The 18,968-nt window shown below is 35.6% G+C and overlaps 1 pseudogene; it reads left to right on the top strand.

Annotated features, from left to right (window-relative positions):
• LOC137763483 (retinoic acid receptor RXR-gamma pseudogene) overlaps positions 1–18,968 on the top strand; it is a 49,881-nt pseudogene that overhangs the window by 17,443 nt on the left and 13,470 nt on the right.

Raw genomic sequence — 18,968 nt, 5'->3', positions numbered from 1 at the left:
AAAATATTTGAAGTAATAACGGCTAGAATTTTTCCAATTTTATGAAAATAATAAATCCACGGATCAGAATCTCAACAAATCCCAAACAAATAAATACGAAGAAAACTACCTCAAATCATAATATAATCATATTGCTCTGAAATAAGTACAGAGGAGCAAATATATAGAGATGTAGCAGATTTCTTATCAGAATGATGCAAGTAGGAAGACAATTGAGCAGTGTTCTTCCACTTTGTCTTCATTATCCCTCTCACACAGAAGACTTTTTAAATATATATTTTTTCCTGATCAATCCTGCCTGATGAAATCTCAATACTTCAGATGTAAGGTATATAGATATACATACAGATATTTGTTCAATATTATATATATATTGTATGTACTGTGGCTCTTTTGAGAGACACAAATCATTTCATATGACCCCCCCCACACCCCAAGAATAAACTTTCACTCCCTTGAGGGTGGTATTGCCCCATTGAGGATGCATGCAGAAAGTAACATCTTGAAAATAATGGGGGAAACTGTCAATCTGGGATTCTATATCCAGCAAAACTTTCCTTCAAAAAACTAAGAAATAATAAATACTTTTTCAGATATAAAAGTGCTGAAAGATTTCATCACCAGTGGAGCTGTACTATAAAGAAGGAAGGGCAGAGGGAAGGCAATACCAGATCAAAATCTAGATCTACACAAAGAAATGAAGCACAGAAAAAATGGCAACAGCTTTTGAAAATATAAAGGCTTTTCCCTTTATTACTTACATCTCTTTAAAAAGATAATTGACTAAATTAAACTATTAACAATGTTTTGTGAGGTTTGTAACTTTACCCCAGTGAAAAGAAACAGAAAATAAACATTAAAAATACTCAAAATAATGGCTATTAATAAGAGGTATGAAGAAAATAAAAGGATATAATGATTTAGTAATTGACCACAATGGTGGAAACAGGCACTGGTATTGAAATGATAAAGTTCTCCTTGAGGGGCTCAGGAAGTCAACCACAGGAGAATTCTAAAGTCAGAATAATTAAGGCAGGAGAAATAGTTAGAACAAAGATTCTTAAAAAACCTACACAGAGATCAAAGTGTGTGTTATAGTGATAAAAGATGGGATGATTAGTTGTCAACTCCACAGAAAGAATACAGATTGGGGGGAGTGTTCAAAGAAGGAATAACAATATTCAATAAGTCTCTGGGGTCAAAAGGACCTTGTTTTGGAGAGAAAAGAGAAAGGAGAAAGAGGAAAAAGATAGATAGGATTAGACCTAAAGGGAATATTTTTTGACACCTCTCATTATTGAGTTTGACATACTGAAGGATATTATAATAACATGGTTTTAATCTAAGCGTATTCATTCGACCACCTAAAAAGCATATTCTCTTATTTCAGATTATCATATATGGTAATAACTTGAGAATATGACCATTAATCTTTCAGTACTGTGACTCCAGTACTAGTATATAGCTTTCATATCAAAACTTTCATATCCCCCATTGGACTCTATGCCAGAGCTTTATGACATGGTCAGAGCTAACCCTTTTTATTCTGTCTAAACAACCTGTTACTTAAATGTAGTTTATCACATAACACAGAGGCACAATGTTATCAATTATATCAGACATAGCACAGATAATCTAGTATATTTACTTGCATTTTTGCCCAGGTCTTAATAATTGTTTGGTTAAAGTTGGCATAACATCATAGCAATCTTTTCTTCTATGTTTATTATTCATGAGGGTTTTTTTCACTATCTTTATTGGAGTATATTTGCCCTACAATGGTGCCTTAGCTTCTGCTATATAACAAAGTGAATCAGCCATACATATACACATATCCCCCTATCCCCTCCCTCTTGCTTCTCGCTCCCACCCTCCCTATCTCACCCCTCTAGGTGGTCACAAAGCACCAAGCTGATCTCCCCGTGCTATGGAGATGCTTCCACCCAGCCATACATTCTACATTTGGTAGTGTATATATGTCCATGCCACTCTCTCACTTCATCCCAGCTTACACTTTCCCCTCCCTGTATCCCCAGGTCGATTTTCTACATCTGCATCTTTATTCCTGTCCTGCCCCTAGGTTCTTCAGGACCTTTTTTTTTTTTTAATTCCATATATATGGGTTAGCATACAGTATTTGTTTTTATCTTTCTGAATTACTTCACTCTGTATGACAGACTCTAGGTCCATCCACCCCAGTACAAATAACTCAATTTCGTTTCCTTTTATGGCTGAGTAATATTCCATTGTATATATGTGCCACATCTTCTTTATTGATTCATCTGTTTATGGACATTTAGGTTGCTTCCATATCCTGGCTATTGTAAATAGTGCTACAATGAACATTGTGGTACATGGCTCTTTTTGAATTATGGTTTTCTCAGGGTATATGCCCAGTAGTGGGATTGCTGGGTCGTATGGTAGTACTATTTTTAGTATTTTAAGAAACCTCCATATTGTTCTGCATAATGGCTGTATCAATTTGCATTCCCAGCAACAGTGCAAGAGGGTTCCTTTTTCTCCACACGCTCTCCAGCATTTATTGTTTGTAGACTTTTTGATGATGGCCAATCTGACCGGTGTGAGATGATACCTCATTGTAGTTTTGTTTTGCATTTCTCTAATGATAAGTGATGTTGAGCATCCTTTCATGTGTTTGTTGGCAAAGAAGAGAATTAGACGTTTCTCTTCTTTGGAGAAATGTTTATTTAGGTCTTCTGCCCATTTTTGGATTGGGTTCTTTGTTTTTTTGATATTGAGCTGCATGAGCTGCTTGTACATTTTGGAGATTAATCCTTTGTCAGTTGCTTCATTTGCAAATATTTTCTCCCATTCTGAGGGTTGTCTTTTTGTCTTGTTTATGGTTTCCCTTGCTGTGCAAAAGCTTTTAAGTTTCATTAAGTCCCATTTGTTCATTTTTGTTTTTATTTCCATTTCTCTAGGAGGTGGGTCAAAAAGGATCTTGCTGTGGTTTATGTCATAAAGTGTTCTGCCTATCTTTTCCTCTAAGAGTTTGATAGTGTCTGGGCTTACATTTAGGTCTTTAATCCATTTTGAGTTTATTTTTGTGTATGGTGTTAGGGAGTGTTCTAATTTCCTTCTTTTACATGTAGCTGTCCAGTTTTCCCAGCCCCACTTATCAAAGAGGCTGTCTTTTCTCCACTGTATATTCTTGCCTCCTTTATCAAAAATAAGGTGACCATATGTGCATGGGTTTATCTCTGGGCTTTCTATCCTGTTCCATTGATCTATATTTCTGTTTTTGTGCCAGTACCATACTGTCTTCATTAATGTATCTTTGTAGTATAGTCTGAAGTCAGAGAGTCTGATTCCTCCAGCTCCATGTTTCTTTCTCAAGATTGCTTTGGCTATTCGGGGTCTTTTGTGTTTCCATACAAATTGTGAATTTTTTTGCTTTAGTTCTGTGAAAAATGCCATTGGTAGTTTGATAAGGATTGCATTGAATCTGTAGATTGCTTTGGGTAGTATAGTCATCTTCACAATGTTGATTCTTCCAATCCAAGAACATAGTATATCTCTCCATCTATTTGTACCATCTTTAATTTCTTTCATTAGTGTCTTATAGTTTTCTGCATACAGGACTTTTGTCCCCTTAGTTATGTTTATTCCTAGATATTTTACTTCTTGTTGTTGTTGCAATGGTAAATGGGAGTGTTTCCTTAATTTCTCTGTCAGATTTTTCATCATTAGTGTATAAGAATGCCAGAAATTTCTGTGCATTAATTTTGTATCCTGCTACTTTACCAAATTCATTGATTGGCTCTAGTAGTTTTCTGGTAGCATCTTTAGGATTCTCTAAGTATAGTATCATGTCATCTGCAAACAGTGACAGCTTTACTTCTTTTCCGATTTAGATTCCTTTTATTTCTTTTTCTTCTCTGATTGCTGTGGCTAAAACTTCCAAAACTATGTTGAATAAAGGTGGTGAGAGTGGGCAACCGTCTCTTTTTCCTGATCTTAGTGCAAATGGTTTCAAGTTTTTACCATTGAGAACGATATTGCCTGTGGGTTTGTCATAAATGGCCTTTTTTATGTTGAGGTAAGTTCCCTCTATGCCTACTTTCTGGAGGGTTTTTATCATAAATCGATGTTGAATTTTGTTGAAAGCTTTTTCTGCATCTGTTGAGATGATCATATGGTTTTTATCCTTCAATTTGTTTATATGGTGTTTCAAATTGATTGATTTGCGGTCGTAAATGATACTTGATACAATTTCAACATTCTTTAATTTACCAAGACTTGATTTGTGACCCAAGACATGATCTATCCTGGAGAGTGTTCCATGATCACTTTAGAAGAAAGTGTATTCTATTGTTTTTGGATGGAATGTCCTATAAATATCAACTAAGTCCATCTTGTTTAATGTATCATTTAAAGCTTGTGTTTCCTTATTTTTTTCATTTTGGATAATCTGTCCATTGGTGAAAGTGAGGTGTTATAGTCCCCTACTATGACTGTATTACCATCGATTTCCCCTTTTATGGCTGTTAGCATTTGCCTTATGTATTTAGGTGCTCCTAGGGTGGGTGCATAAATATTTACAATTGTTACATCTTCTTCTTGGCTTGATCCCTTGATCATTAGACAGTGTCCTCTTTTTCTCTTGCAATAGTCTTTATTTTAAAGTCAGTTTTGTCTGATATGAGAATTGCTACTCCAGCTTTCTTTTGATCTCCATTTGCATGGAATATCTTTTTCCATCCCCCCACTTTCAATCTGTATGTGTCCCTAGGTCTGAAGTGGGTCTCTTGTAGACAGCATATGTATGGGTCTTGTTTTTTTTATGCTTTCAACCAGTCTATGTCTTTTGGTTAGAGCATTTAATCCATTTACATTTAAGATAATTATCGATATGTATGTTCCTATTACCATTTTCTTAATTGTTTTGGGTTTGTTATTGTAGGTCTTTTCCTTCCAGAGAAGTTCCTTTAGAATTTGTTGTAAAGGTCGTTTGGTGGTGCTGAATTCTGTTAGCTTTTGCTTGTCTGTAAAGGTTTTAATTTCTCCATCGAATCTGAATGAGATCCTTGCTGGGTAGAGTAGACTTCATTGTAGATTTTTCCCTTTCATCACTTTAAATATGTCCTGCTACTCCCTTCTGGCTTGCAGAGTTTCTGCTGAAAGATTAGCTGTTAACCTTATGGGGATTCCCTTGTATGTTATTTGTTGCTTTTCCTTTGCTGCTTTTATTATTTTTTCTTTGTATTTAATTTTTGATAGTTTGATTAATATGTGTCTTGGCGTGTTTCCCTTTGGATTTATCCAGTACGGGATTTTCTGTGCTTCCTGGACTTGATTGACTATTTCTTTTACATATTAGGGATGTTTTTGATAATCTCTTCAAATATTATCTCAGATACTTTCTTTTTCTCTTCTTCTTATAGGACCCCTATAATTCGAATGCTGGTGCATTTAATGTTGTCCCAGAGGTCTCTGAGACAGTCCTCAAGTCTTTTCATTCTTTTTTCTTCATTCTGCTCTGTGGCAGTTATTTCCACTATTTTATCTTCCAGGTCACTTATCCGTTCTGCCTCAGTTATTCTGCTATTGATTCCCCTAGAGAATTTTTAATTTCATTCATTATGTTGTTCATCATTATTTGTTTGCTCTTTAGTTCTTCTAGGTCCTTGTTAAACGTTTCTTGTATTTTCTCCATTCTATTTCCAAGATTTTGGATCATATTTACTATCATTACTCTGAATTCTTTTTCAGGTAGACTGCCTATTTCCTCTTCATTTGTTTGGTCTGGTGGGTTTTTACCTTGCTCCTTCATTTGCTGTGTATTTCTTTGTTTTCTCATTTTGCTTAACTTACTGTGCTTGGGGTCTCCTTTTCACAGGCTGCAGGCTCATACTTCCTGTTGTTTTTGGTGTCTGCCCCCAGTGGGTAAGGTTGGTTCAGTGGGTTGTGTAGGCTTCCTGGTGGAGGGGACTGGTGCCTGTGTTCTGGTGGATGAGGCTGGATCTTGTCTTTCTGGTGGGCAGGACTGCGTCCATTGGTGTGTGTTGGTGTGTCTGTGAACTTATTGTGATTTTAGGCAGCCTATCTGCTAATGGGTGGGGTTATGTTCCTGTCTTGCTAGTTGTTTGGCATGGGGTGTCCAGCACTGTAGCTTGCTGGTCGTTGAGTGGAGCTGGGTCTTAATGTTGAGACGGAGATCTCTGGAAGAGCTCTCGCTGACTGATATTATGTGGGACTGGGAGATCTCAGGTGGACCAATGTCCTGAATTCGTCTCTCCCACCTCAGAATCTCAGGCCTGACAGCCAGTCGGATCACCATGACCCTGTCAGCCACACAGCTAGAGAAGATGGGCTATGAGTTGGGTGTCAGCCACTGCCCTGTTGTAGCTCTGTCTCAGCTATCTCCAAAGGTTCACCCAGATACATTGGGTTATTCCACCATTCCTCAGAACTTGCACAGGCCAGTCTGGGATTTGTAGATATCCTCCCTATACTCTTCATTGAAACACCTTGCATTCATGGTGGTGAGAGATATGCTAATAGTGTTGGTTCTCTTCAGTTCAGAGACTGGGGCAGTCTGAGCATTCATCTGGCCAAGTCAGGAGCAGCTGGCCACCAATCCCAAAGTGATAACTTGTCAGATTTCAGGAAGACTTTCTGCAGCACCCGAGCAGTAGTCCCAAGCAGCTACTCCACTCAGTTGCAGCACTGTGACCGGAGAACTGGGTTGGACCCTCAAACAAGGATTTCTGCCGGCCCTAGAGCCTGGCTTGCCCACCCAGGCAAGGAGCTGAGGAGAGTGTCTCCTGGCCCCGTCCCACCAGAGGGGCGGACACCTGGAATCTGTGCAGCCGACAGCACAAGAGCTCTCATGTTTTTCTATCAGTGTGTATTCCCCACTCCCATAACCCTCCCCTCAAATACTTAGCATCTGTAGTTCGTTTTAAAAAAGATTTCTAACACTTTTCACAGAATTGGGGGATTGCTTATAGCTTATATGAAAATATTAAGTAGTGATGTTCTACATCATTAGCACATGACAAGACAAAACTTTCAAAATATTAAGCCATAATTTCTCTGTGTTTCCTTACATGATTTGACCTTTGCCTCACTCAGAGGAGGGCTAATTTGGCTAAAAGAATGCAGTGGTCAAAAGCTGCTTTTTGTGTTTCAAAAGGCTTGTAATTGGAGGAAAATAAAAGCAACTCACATTTTGAAAAATAAATATAGGAGAGAATATCTATGGTATAAAAGCCAGGTATTCTATCTTCGGACTAGATCAGAATGGAAAAAGAAAAGTATCAGAGTCGAAAGAGGGAGTGGTTAGATGTGGGAGAGTCCCTTTGAAAGAGGGTTTAGAATTCAAGTGGGATGAGCCTCAATTGGAGCGGGACAGTGAGAAACCAGTTAGGTTTGTGTAATCTAAAAGCAAAAACAAAAAACAAAAACAAAAAATGGTGAATGTGTATATTTCTTGGTAAACGTTAGGAAGTTAGAAAGACCCAATTCTAGGAATATATATGTAATGTCTAGAAATGAGCTTACTTGGTTCTCCCTTGCACCAGTATAGTATAGGTGTACCTGAATAATTACACAAACTTAAGAGTGCATTTGGCATTAAACTAGACATCATGTGACATCCACAGAGATACTCTCCTGTCCTAGTATGGTGTGAAACACTAAAGTGAACGCCAACAAGGAATGCTACTGAAAGTAAGAGAAATTAGTCAGACATTAACATGGGATGAAGCAGAGGCACTGGAATGGATCAGTGATGGATGATCATTCAGAATGATGAATGTTTCACTGAATGTCAACAGAGACTGACGACTACGAGGACAAGATATTACCTACAAAATCCTTGCCATTCTGCAGGGTACACACAATTCTTGGCAGTAGGGTAGGGAATTTAAATGGACTGGTTTTAAGTTTTCCCATCTCCACTGAATAGGAGCTTGAAATAAAAATTATACTGAATTACAAAAAATAAAGAAAATGACACTTCTTGCATATTTCTGGTTTTGGAGTGAGACATGCACCTTCTATGAATAGAGTCTATGTTTCCTCTGAGGCACATCTTACATTACATTTGAACAATCAAATATGTCATTGTCTGTGTTTGCTTTTTCTCATATACCTCAAAATGGCAACAAAACTCAGAAATTTTTAACTCATTTTTTCCAGATGATATGTATTGGTTATCAAATGTATTACTTAAATTTAAAAAACAAACCCAAAATATCTTTTCCTCTGTAGAAAAAAAAAAAAAACTCTTCTAAAATTATAACTATAGTTGATATCTTTTCCACGTATTATACTCAGCTCATGGAACATAATCACATTAAAGGATCCTAACTTAGGACCTCACCCCATCAGGTTATATGCCACATATTGTTTATAAATTAGTTGGTCACTTTCTCTCTACTTATATTAGCAATTCTAACCAGATGTTTTTTCAAAATTTACAGAGTATTTATTTAAAAAAACACTTAGAAACAGTATGGTTAAGTCTAAGGTAGTAATATACTTTTCTAATTCACTTCTAGATTTTTATCAGTTTATATCAAGTTATATAAATTTGCTTAGGTTATAATATCTGATCCACTTCTGAAATCTCAATATCAAAAATGTCTTTCTCTCTCTCTCTCTGATCATATCCTATTCATCCAGTTTACTTATTAAAGAACCTTTACTGCAGTGATTCTTTGATTTCATCGAGATCTCTAGTCCACTTATTGTACCACTTTATCATTATTAATCAGAACTCTCTGGTGTTCATTTTTCCTAGTCTAACGTACAATTCATACTCCATCATTGTCATTATTTCTTACTTTTATTTTGCATCCGTAGTACTAAGCTGAACACATTAAAGTGATATAAACCCCAATATCCATTTATTTTCTCCAGATCTGTATTACAGCACATAACTGCTTGGTTGACGTGAATCATTTCATATTACACATTTTAAGCAGGTAATCAAGACTACTAAACTCTCTTATAGTGCTTTCTTGTTGGGCTCATGTTCTCATGCCATGAAATATTCCTTCTCTCTTTTAACCCTAAACTTCTTCACCTTTAATCTGAGCTGAATATTCATCTTTTAACTCATTGAGAAAGTGGAAGCCACCAGAAACCATTTCCTTCAACATTCCACCACAAAATCTACAGATTTGTCTATCCCACACCCATCTTCTCTTTCTGTCCTACCACAGTTTAGAGTGTTACCCTTCTTATCAAAAGCTAGTCCATCCCTGCATTCTTTGGATCCAGTTCCTTTTCAAAGAGCTCACTCTTTTTGTCGTATCTTCTGTTTCCTCCCTCAAGATTCTCTTCCTTTATAGCCAGCTGATAGTTCCTGCAAGCATAAAACATATTTTTGCTAGCTCCTATTTGTTCCGTGGACTGCATCTTCCTTCCACCTTCTTACTTGGCTTCTACGAAATTCACCTCATTGGGGTTTCCTTTTACCACTTATTCAATCTTCTTTGCCAGCTCATCCTCCTAAACCAAACCTTTAATTGTTGAGATCCTCAGAATTTGGTCTTGGTCCTTTTATTCATTTCTTTTTGATTACTTCTCAGTAATGTCATTGACTCCAAAGAATTCCAGTGTCATCTGTATGCTGATGACTCAAAAATTATCTTTTCTCTCCACAGGCATCTCCTTTGACTATCTGTTTCTCTTAAATTGCATATCTTGCTCCTTTCAATAAATGCCACTATCACCCACCTGAGGCCAGGAATTCAGAAATAATCATTTATTATTAATAGGAATCTGTCATACAGAGTGAAGTAAGTCAGAAAGAGAAAAACAAATACCGTATGCTAACGCATATGTATAGAAGAATTTTTAAAAGCGGTAGTGATGAACCTAGTAGCAGGGCAGGAATAAAGACGCAGATGTAGAGAATGGACTTGAGGGCACGGGGTGGGGGGAAGGGGAAGCTGGGATGAAGTGAGAGAGTGGCATGGACATATATACACTACCAAATGTAAAACGGATGGCTAGTGGGAAGCAGCCGCATAGCACAAGGAGATCAACTCGATGCTTTGTGATGACCTAGAGGGGGGGGATAGGGAGGGTGGGAGGGAGGCTTAAGAGGAGGGGATATGGGAATATATGTATACGTATAGCTGATTCACTTTGTTGTACAGCAGAAACTAACACAACATTGTAAAGTGTTTATACTCCAATAAAGATCTGAAAAAAAAGTAGTAATAATTTATACTAGTAACTATATTAGTAACTAATTCTCTAAGCTAACAATTGCTCCCTCCTATCCTTTCCTATTGATTATAGCTCTGAAATATATTGATTACATATTTGAATTGTATACTGATTATATTTTGGAAATATCTGCCAATTTTTAGATGCTTTTACTATATGATTGTCCTTTATCTTGAGTTGCTATTAACTATTATCTGAATTACTAGAGATACCTCCTGTCCATTTGCTTCAACTTCTTCTCTACATGGCAGTAAAAGTGATCTTTTAAAATGTAAGTTGGATCACATTGTTCTACTAAAAAGTTTGAGTTGTTTCCCAAAGCTCTCAGAAAAAATGTAACGTTTACTATGATCTATACAGTTGGGCATAATTCACTTCTACTGAATCACTAAACTCACTTCACACTTGTGCCCCTCCATCTCCTTCCCCAATCACATTGATCTTTTCTCAGTTGTGAGAATATGTGAAATTATTTTCATTAGTTTGGGTGGAACTATACATGTTGGACCCCAGTTCCACTAATGTGCCCCACAACTTCCTCTTCATCTGATTGTTTCTTTTTCATTTTTAAGTCTTATCTTACATGACATGTGCTCAAAGAGACTCTCCCTCACTACTTTATTTAACGTAGTTTTTTCCTCAGTGATCTCCTACCTTTCTAATTTATTTCTTAGCTCTTATTGACCCTAAAAGTATTTTCTTTGTCCTGTATTTGTCCCTTTGTCTGTCCACTCTACTAGAGTGTACATTCCATGAGGTTAGGTACTTTTTCTCCTAGTTTACCACTTTTTCTCCAATACCTTTAATGGGGTCTGTCATACTGTAGATGCTCAGTAAATATATATATGTTGACTGAATTGCTCCTCATCAAAGGTATTTTTGATAAATAGCTATCATTATATCTGATGGATATAAAGCTTGGCAGGACATTTTGAACTGTTTATCTTACTTCTTGTAATAATCAACCACACAGGTAGGAAGATGACTATATTCCTAAGGATCTTTCATTTTTCCTATTTGTGGTAACTTTTACTAATTTACCTTTGCTTTCCAAATAAGACTATTGGAATTGTGCCCTAATCACAAATTTTAGGACATATTTGAAGTTGGGACACATTTTCTTACATTTGGAGGTGGCGTGGTATTGTTAAGAAAACTCCCTAAATAGGTGCTGGATGTTCACTAATACCTAATTCCAAACTTTATTATGGTCAGTGCTCTCCTTCTCTATTGTAACACAACAAACTATCACCAAATTTAGTGGCTTAATACAACACCCATCTTGTTATTATTCTCTGTATTTTGTGGATCCAGGATTTAGGCAGAGCCCACAGGGAAAGACTTGCTTCTGCTCCACTAAATGTAGCCTCTCACTTGGGATAACTCAAACAACCGGAGGCTGGAACAGTTGCCGACTAGCTAGGCACCTCTTTTCACATTATCTCAGGGTTTCTTCTTTTGGTTTCTCCACATCATCTTTTATCTTGGTGTCCTCGGTATCATAGCCTCAGGATAGTTGAACTTCTTACCTGGTAGCGCAGTATTCCAAGAGCAAATGTTCTGAGAGTGGAAGAAGATGTCAGTCTCTTGAAGCCAGTATCTGAAAGCAGGTACAGAATCACTTCCACTGTATACCATTTGCCAGAGCAGCCACAGAGCCTGCAAAGATTCAAGAAGAGGACACTTAGAGGAATGCCAAACAAATTGTAACCATCTTTAATCAACCAAAATAAGGTACTGAGTTTTAATTATAAGTAGAAAGATGTTATTAAAATAAAAACAAGTGAAGGGCAAATCTTTCTTATTAATGATGTTATTGAAAAATCATGGGCATTTCTGCCAATTTATAATTGATAATTTATTCCTTTACGAAGATGAAGCATATATTGTATTAGCCTCATATTCTTTACTGAATGCTCATTCATCCCAGTTTTGGTGTTTCAAATGTTGGCAATTATTGATACTTATATACATCCGTATGCTTTTATGTCATCCAATTTTAAATAATAATTTGGCTGATCCAATGAAACTCTCCTCTAAGCCTTTCTTTTTCATTTTTTTCTTCCTTTCCATGTTTTAGTAATAGAAAATTTATTTCATGGTGTGGTGAGTGGTTTTTGTTGTTGCTGCTATTTTTGGTCATTGTTGTTTTTCTTTTCTTTGTTTTGGACACTGTGGAAGGTGAAAGGGAGGAACCTCAGATATTCCAAATGCAAGAATGAGGACCTATGCTTTGAACAACATGTGGGTTCTCTAAGCTTTTAAATGTTTTGTTTTATTTAATCCTCACAACAAACTATCACAACAAATGCTCAAGTTATATAATTGAGAAAAATGTTTAATATAGGTTAATGAAATTGCACATTGGATTGAGAAATGTACCCATAATGAAGGCAGGAGGCCATTCCTTGAATTTATACTGACATTTTTATGGACAACATTAGTCTGGGTCTTGATCCTGATTCTGTACGTACACAAGCTTTCAACTTTTACACAAATGTTAGATTAGTGGATCTCTAAATTTCCTATTGGTTATAAAACTCCATGAAGACATACATTCTTGAAAGAGATAAAATGTCTTTTGAAGATCAGGAGAACACAATTTTTGTTAGTTAACTGAGTTGTTTAAATAGATGGCAAATTAGAAAGCAGGACTTATGTTGGAAATTCCTTGGCTATAATTCACTTTTACTTATACCTGGAAATAACTTTTCATGTGTCTTGAAATTACTCTTTGGTCTTGATCCATCTTCTGAACAATATTTCCTTTTTCATGAAAGTTAGCATGTGTTTATAGCTGAGTAGTTTTTTTAATCTATTTCCTGCCAGTAGAATTTTGGATGTCTATAGGACTCTGTTCATTTTGTGTTGTTTCTGTTTCACACAGTTCAACCTGGCATCTTGCTGAATATGGAAATCTTTTAAAACTTTGTAGATCTCCTATTAATCTTTTTTTTGTCCACCACATTTGACAAAAAAAAAAAAAAAAATACCTGTAGATTTCTTCAAAATAAGCACTTTTAGATCTTATATTTCTCCTAAGGAATAATGTCCTTATACTTCTTAGGAGCCCTATTTTTTATTCAGAGAATCTGTGAATTATACTTTTTAGGTCTTTAAAGGGTCTTTTGTCTGACTAAACAGTGCTTTCAGGCACTGTTTTTTCCATCCATCAGTTTCATTTTTCTTTTGGTCTGAAAATTTGTTATCTTTTGCTTAATAACAAATTAGTTAGTTACTTCCAAAACAAGCATTTATTATCTCATGAAGTTTCTAAAAATCAGAAACCTAAGGGTAGCTTAGCTGGGTGGTTCTGACTTGAGCTCTCTCATGAAATTACAGTTAATCTGTTGGTGAGGTAGCAGTTGTCTGACTGCTGAAGGATACACATCCACACTTATAACCATGGAAGTTGGCAGGGGCTTCAGTTCCTTGCTTTGTAGCCCTCTTCATGCAGCTGGCTTCTCCCAGAATGAGTGACCAAAAGAGAGAACAAGATGCCACACTGCCTCTTGTGGCCTAGTCTTAGAGTCAGAAACCTTTAATTCTCCTTCATTCTATTAGTTAGAAGTGCGCCCCCAGGTCCAGCCAACACTCAGCACAAAGGCACAGATACCAGGAGTTGGGTATCACTGTGAGTCAACTTGGAGGCAGACTACCACAATGCATTTCATCGGTTTTGGATTATCCATGGGCAGTGCCATCTCAAGTTTTACTTTTGCTTTATTATTGCTCTTATCTCTTCATACAACTCCATATACACTTGTATCTTTTCATCATGGGTTTTTTTTCCTCTGTTTTCAACTTCATGTTTTGTTTTGTGCTTCAATCTCTATTAATTCTACTGATCCGTATTCTAGTTTTTAAATTCTCTTTTCTGCTGGGTCTAATGAGATGTTAAACCCTTCTACTGAATTTTAGTTTCAACTATTGCATTTTTTAGCTTTAAGATTCACCTTTTGCTGTTTTTATTCCTGTTCTGTGTGAAATTCTTTATTTTAAAATTTCTTGTAATAAACATTCTATACCTTACGATTTAGAAGTTCAATACCTATTATTTTCTCTATATCCACTTTTCACAATTTTGATATTTTGAGTTTTGTCTTATAATACAGGCAAGCTTTAGTTTACATGCTGGAAATTGCGTAATAAAAGTAATACAGATTCTGCATAATAGTATCTTCCTTCAGAAAGGATTTAATTTTCTTCCAGTAATTAGAATATGGACATATCACCCTCCTAGTCAATGTTGATAAATTTCCAGTTTGCCTTTTTTCCCCAGGGCCTAACACTTATAAGGTTGAACTGAAAAGTTGGGATGTTTACTTGGCCTCTCATATTTGAAAAGCCCTAAGTGCTAATTTCATCTCCCTAGTGTGATAAGGCTGTTAAAATTTCTGCTTAGCTTTTAGAAGCTGCTATAGATTTGATATTTGCAAATATTACCCTAAGAATGAGAATCTTTGGAGTCAACAAATAAATATAAATTTTATTCAAAATGTTGTACTTGCTTCTCTCTGGTTCCCTTTCCTCTGTGTCTTGACCCATAAAGTCATACTTTATTTGTTAGACCTCAATGACAATTTTTGTCTCCTCAGCCCAGTGAGACTGTTATAAGATCTAGATCACTGTATGTTTTTGCTCGTTGCCCCTGAACAGTGAATAATCCAATTTCAAGCCTGGGAATGGGTGGAAATTTAGCACTCACATCAATATATTTCCCATCCTTCAAAAACTTTGTCTCTCTAATACCTGCTACCATGTTTAATTCCTGATGCCTTCAAACACTGCTTTTGTATTTTAACCAGATTTTATAGCTGTTATTAGTGGGAGATTTAGTCTAATGTCATTTATTTTATCTATTCCAGAAGCAGAAGTCAAATCAAGTAATTACAACATATATGCACATTTAATCCACAGATATGTAGTTTATTTTTTCACTTACTCATAATTAGTTCTTAAAAATGTTGAGTTCAGAAGCTTAGATTTAGCTATGGTTCTATAAGATGTACTGGGAGCCAGAGTATAGATATACTGGTTGAAGAGAACATCATGATACAATCTGGATAAGAATAGATAAATATTTTTTTCTGATAGTAGAAACTTATTCCTCTGATATCTGCCATATCAATTGACCTCAAGCCCAACTTTGCTGAAACAGTATAGGACCACAAAATAGCACATTACATTCTGTTTTCTTAAAGATTCTGCTTGGAACTACCAAAACCCAGAGGGAAAATATATTTCATTGGGATTAATAGATAATACCTCTTGAATGCAAAAAGTTAAAACTATATTATGTCTACAGTTGTGAACACTTTAGCCAAGAGAGGATGTAATTTTATTTATAGATTCTTGCTTTGAACTGCATTTAACTTTCTCAAAAGTATCTTTGGGCAATAAAACTTTCTGTGATTTTCTAAAAATATTTTATTTTTGGTTCTGGCTTTTTTAAGTAAAAAAGGTTATAACATTTAAAATTTTTATAGAACTAAGAACTAATGTGATAATATAACAAGGCTTAGAGAAGTAAAGTTATAGTATATTAGAAAATGGCAAATATGCTTTAAGAAAACATTTTAACATTTACATTTTTTACACTCAAGATCAGATTTTCTATTGAGATAATTATAATGCCAACTCATTTTAAAAATTGGTTATTAAACTTGAAATTTATTGGCACAATTTTTTATTGTCTACATGTTGCTACTTTATTTTTTTCAGGTTTTTAAAAAATTTTTTTATTGGAGTATAGTTGATTTAAAATGTTGTGTGGCACATTTAACTGAAACTCTACTCCCTTTCCACAAAACTTTAAAAAAAATCTAAATACATTAACATGTCCCACAAAACCATGCATGATCTGAGTCCTCATAATGCAGATGAAATTACCAACTTTCCAAATTCATCTCCTGTCTCTACCTAGTTGCTTCCTTGTCTTCAGCCACTGGAATTATGCTGTTCCTTCAAATTGTCAAGTATTCTCACCTAAAGATCTTTTTCTTATTCTCTTAAATTGTAGAGCTCTTCTTCCAGATTTTTAAATGACTTTCTCAATTGTTTCACTTGTCTTTCCTTGCTTTTTATATTTTCAGATTCTCTCTTCTCATTATTGTAACAAAATAACATTACTCTGTTCTCTTACCCATATTGCATTTTAAAAATAGCTTCTAACATTATATATTTGTTATTTTACTTGCTTAGTATCTCTTTTTTCCCACTGAAGTGTCAGTTCTGTGAGAAGCTGTATTATCAGTGCAAGTATTAGTGCTTAAAGAGAGTAAGTAGAGAGTAAGTTGCTATTTGTTATTGAATAAAGGACTCCCAGGCCCTTCACACACACATACAAATAGAAAAGGGCAGGATGTAACTAACAAAATAACATTTATAGAATTAATCATCTGACAAAGATATGTTTCTATTGATTTTTTATGCATAATTTCCTTGAGAAGCAAACTGATACTTTGATCCCATCTTTAGAGATGTTTGATCCCATCTGTTTAGAGATACTAAGCAAGAATCAAAGTATTTGGATCCTAGTGATGAAACATAACTAGTAGTTAGGTATGTGTCCCCTGGAGGGTGAGAGACAAGGGTTCAAATCCCAAGTTTGTCTTTTATAAGTGCTATTGTGTAATATTGGACAAATTGCTCTCTACACCTCAGTGTCTCACCTATACAATCAAAATGACTATAACTATAATACTTCATGAAGTGGAATAAACTAGGTACCTTCTAAAACAGACTAATGAAACAATAAAATTTAGTTATTATTTTCACTATTAGTTCTTGTTTCAGGAGATATAGGCTATGAATGACCACTTATATCTCTGAGGCTCATTTTTCTCATCTTCAAAAATAGAATTTGCAAAACTTACAAATGTTTTTGTCTTTGAAGGTAGAGAATAGTTAGTGGTTGCTCTTACCATTTAGAGTATCTCAACACTGAAAAACAATAATTAGGATTCTATTCTATTTTCTCTTTTCCAAAGTAAGTAAACGATCTCATGGCTTTTAATACCATCAAGGTTGACATTTTTATTTTATTCTCAGTCAGAGACCAGCTTCATGAAGAGCACAAGACCTGACTTTGCTGTTATTAAGGAACACTGTCAAACACACAACTCCTAGGCTACTATGTCTTTTCTTTGCCATGTGGATGGGTCAAGGGTAGTGGGAACAAACTAGTCTCTAATTGATCTTACTCTGCCATGGTGCATGTGGAGTCAGCAAAGTTGGTATCTCCTTTGAACTTTCACTATATTCTCTATGTCTTTAGGTGAGATTCATTTATAATTATAACAGGAGATTTTTAAGTTCAGTTAAAAACAAACAAACAAAAAAACCTCAGTGTAGCTTAAATAAAGAAAGGATTTTATTGGCTTACTTATCTGAAAAGTTAGAGGCAGGCAATACTGGATCCAGTCTCCCCTAGGACTTCATGTCTCTGTCTCTCCGGTATGCTTTAATGATGTCAGTTTCCATACCAAAGCTCCAGATTCTCCTGTTAGGATAGTAAAATCACTACAGCATATTCAGACCACACATTTTTACAGTATCCAATCCAAGAGAAATTAGTGTGTGTCTTCTGCTATATCTTGAAATCTTGGCGATTACTTGTTTCCATTGATTTGAATCAGCTTTCAGTGGCCAGGGAAGTTTGTTTTAGGCCATCAGTTCTACTCAAGCCATGTAGCTAAGAATGGGAAGAACAAAAAATGTTGATGGAGAAAAAAGAATTGGACCTGAAGAAGCAATCAGCAAATGTCTACTGACCTGTTTTAAGTTACACGTTTTCATATTGAGAAAACCTGTCTGATAAGTACCACCAGGAATACACCAGCAATAAAACAAATTTGGTTTATTTAACTTTCTGCAGTATTGGCAAACACTGTCCATGAGTAACGCTGGGGCAGATAACTAAAGGGGAATGGGAAAGGACTTTTAATATGGCTTGCATTTCTGCCTAATGACTGTTTCTAAGGAACAGTTTGGAGAAGCATGAAACATTGCTAGATGTTTGTCACAGCAGTCTTATTCAGGAGGCAGGAGAAACAAAGCAGGGCTAAGGAAATCATTGGTAAGGAAGCCATAATTTCTCAAATTATGTGTCCTTGGCCATGTCTAGTTGAAAACATTCTTTTAGTTTCCGTTAGAAATGCTATAGTCTGATTACTAGTCACATTAAGAAGATGACTTTGGGTTTTGTTTCTTAAGAAACTACAAACTTAGGGTAAATGAGGAATGCTGTGAAAACAAAAAACAAAAGTGAACCAAAAAAAAAAATCCTCTTATTTGAAGAACTGAGGATGGAAATTAAGGCTACTTCAATTGTGACCCAAAATAGTTCAGATCCTTTAAGCAAAGACAGAATGTTCCATTTTCACTGATTTAATTTCAGTTAAGTTTCTCACAGCTGAGGGTTTTAATCAACAAGGTTTCTCAGCACTAGGTGTTTGAAGTTAGTGAAAGAAGTCTACATATTCAAAATAAATAACTGCCACACTTTTAAAAAAAATGATATATTTTTTTAGTGCAGTTTTAAGTTCAAAGCAACATTGAGGGGAAGGTACAGAGATTTTTCCGTATGCTTCCTACCCCTTATATGCATAGCTTCCCCAATTGTCAATATCCCCCACCAGGATGGCACATTTGTTACAATTGATGAACCTACATTCACACATCGAATCACTAAAAGTTTACAATAAAGTCCACTCTTGGTGTCGTATATTCTATGGGTTTGGACAAATATATAATAA

Source organism: Eschrichtius robustus, chromosome 4, assembly GCF_028021215.1.
Source record: "Eschrichtius robustus isolate mEscRob2 chromosome 4, mEscRob2.pri, whole genome shotgun sequence".
Classification (NCBI taxonomy): Eukaryota; Metazoa; Chordata; class Mammalia; order Artiodactyla; family Eschrichtiidae; genus Eschrichtius; species Eschrichtius robustus.
This window is presented reverse-complemented; position numbering and strand designations above follow the sequence as displayed.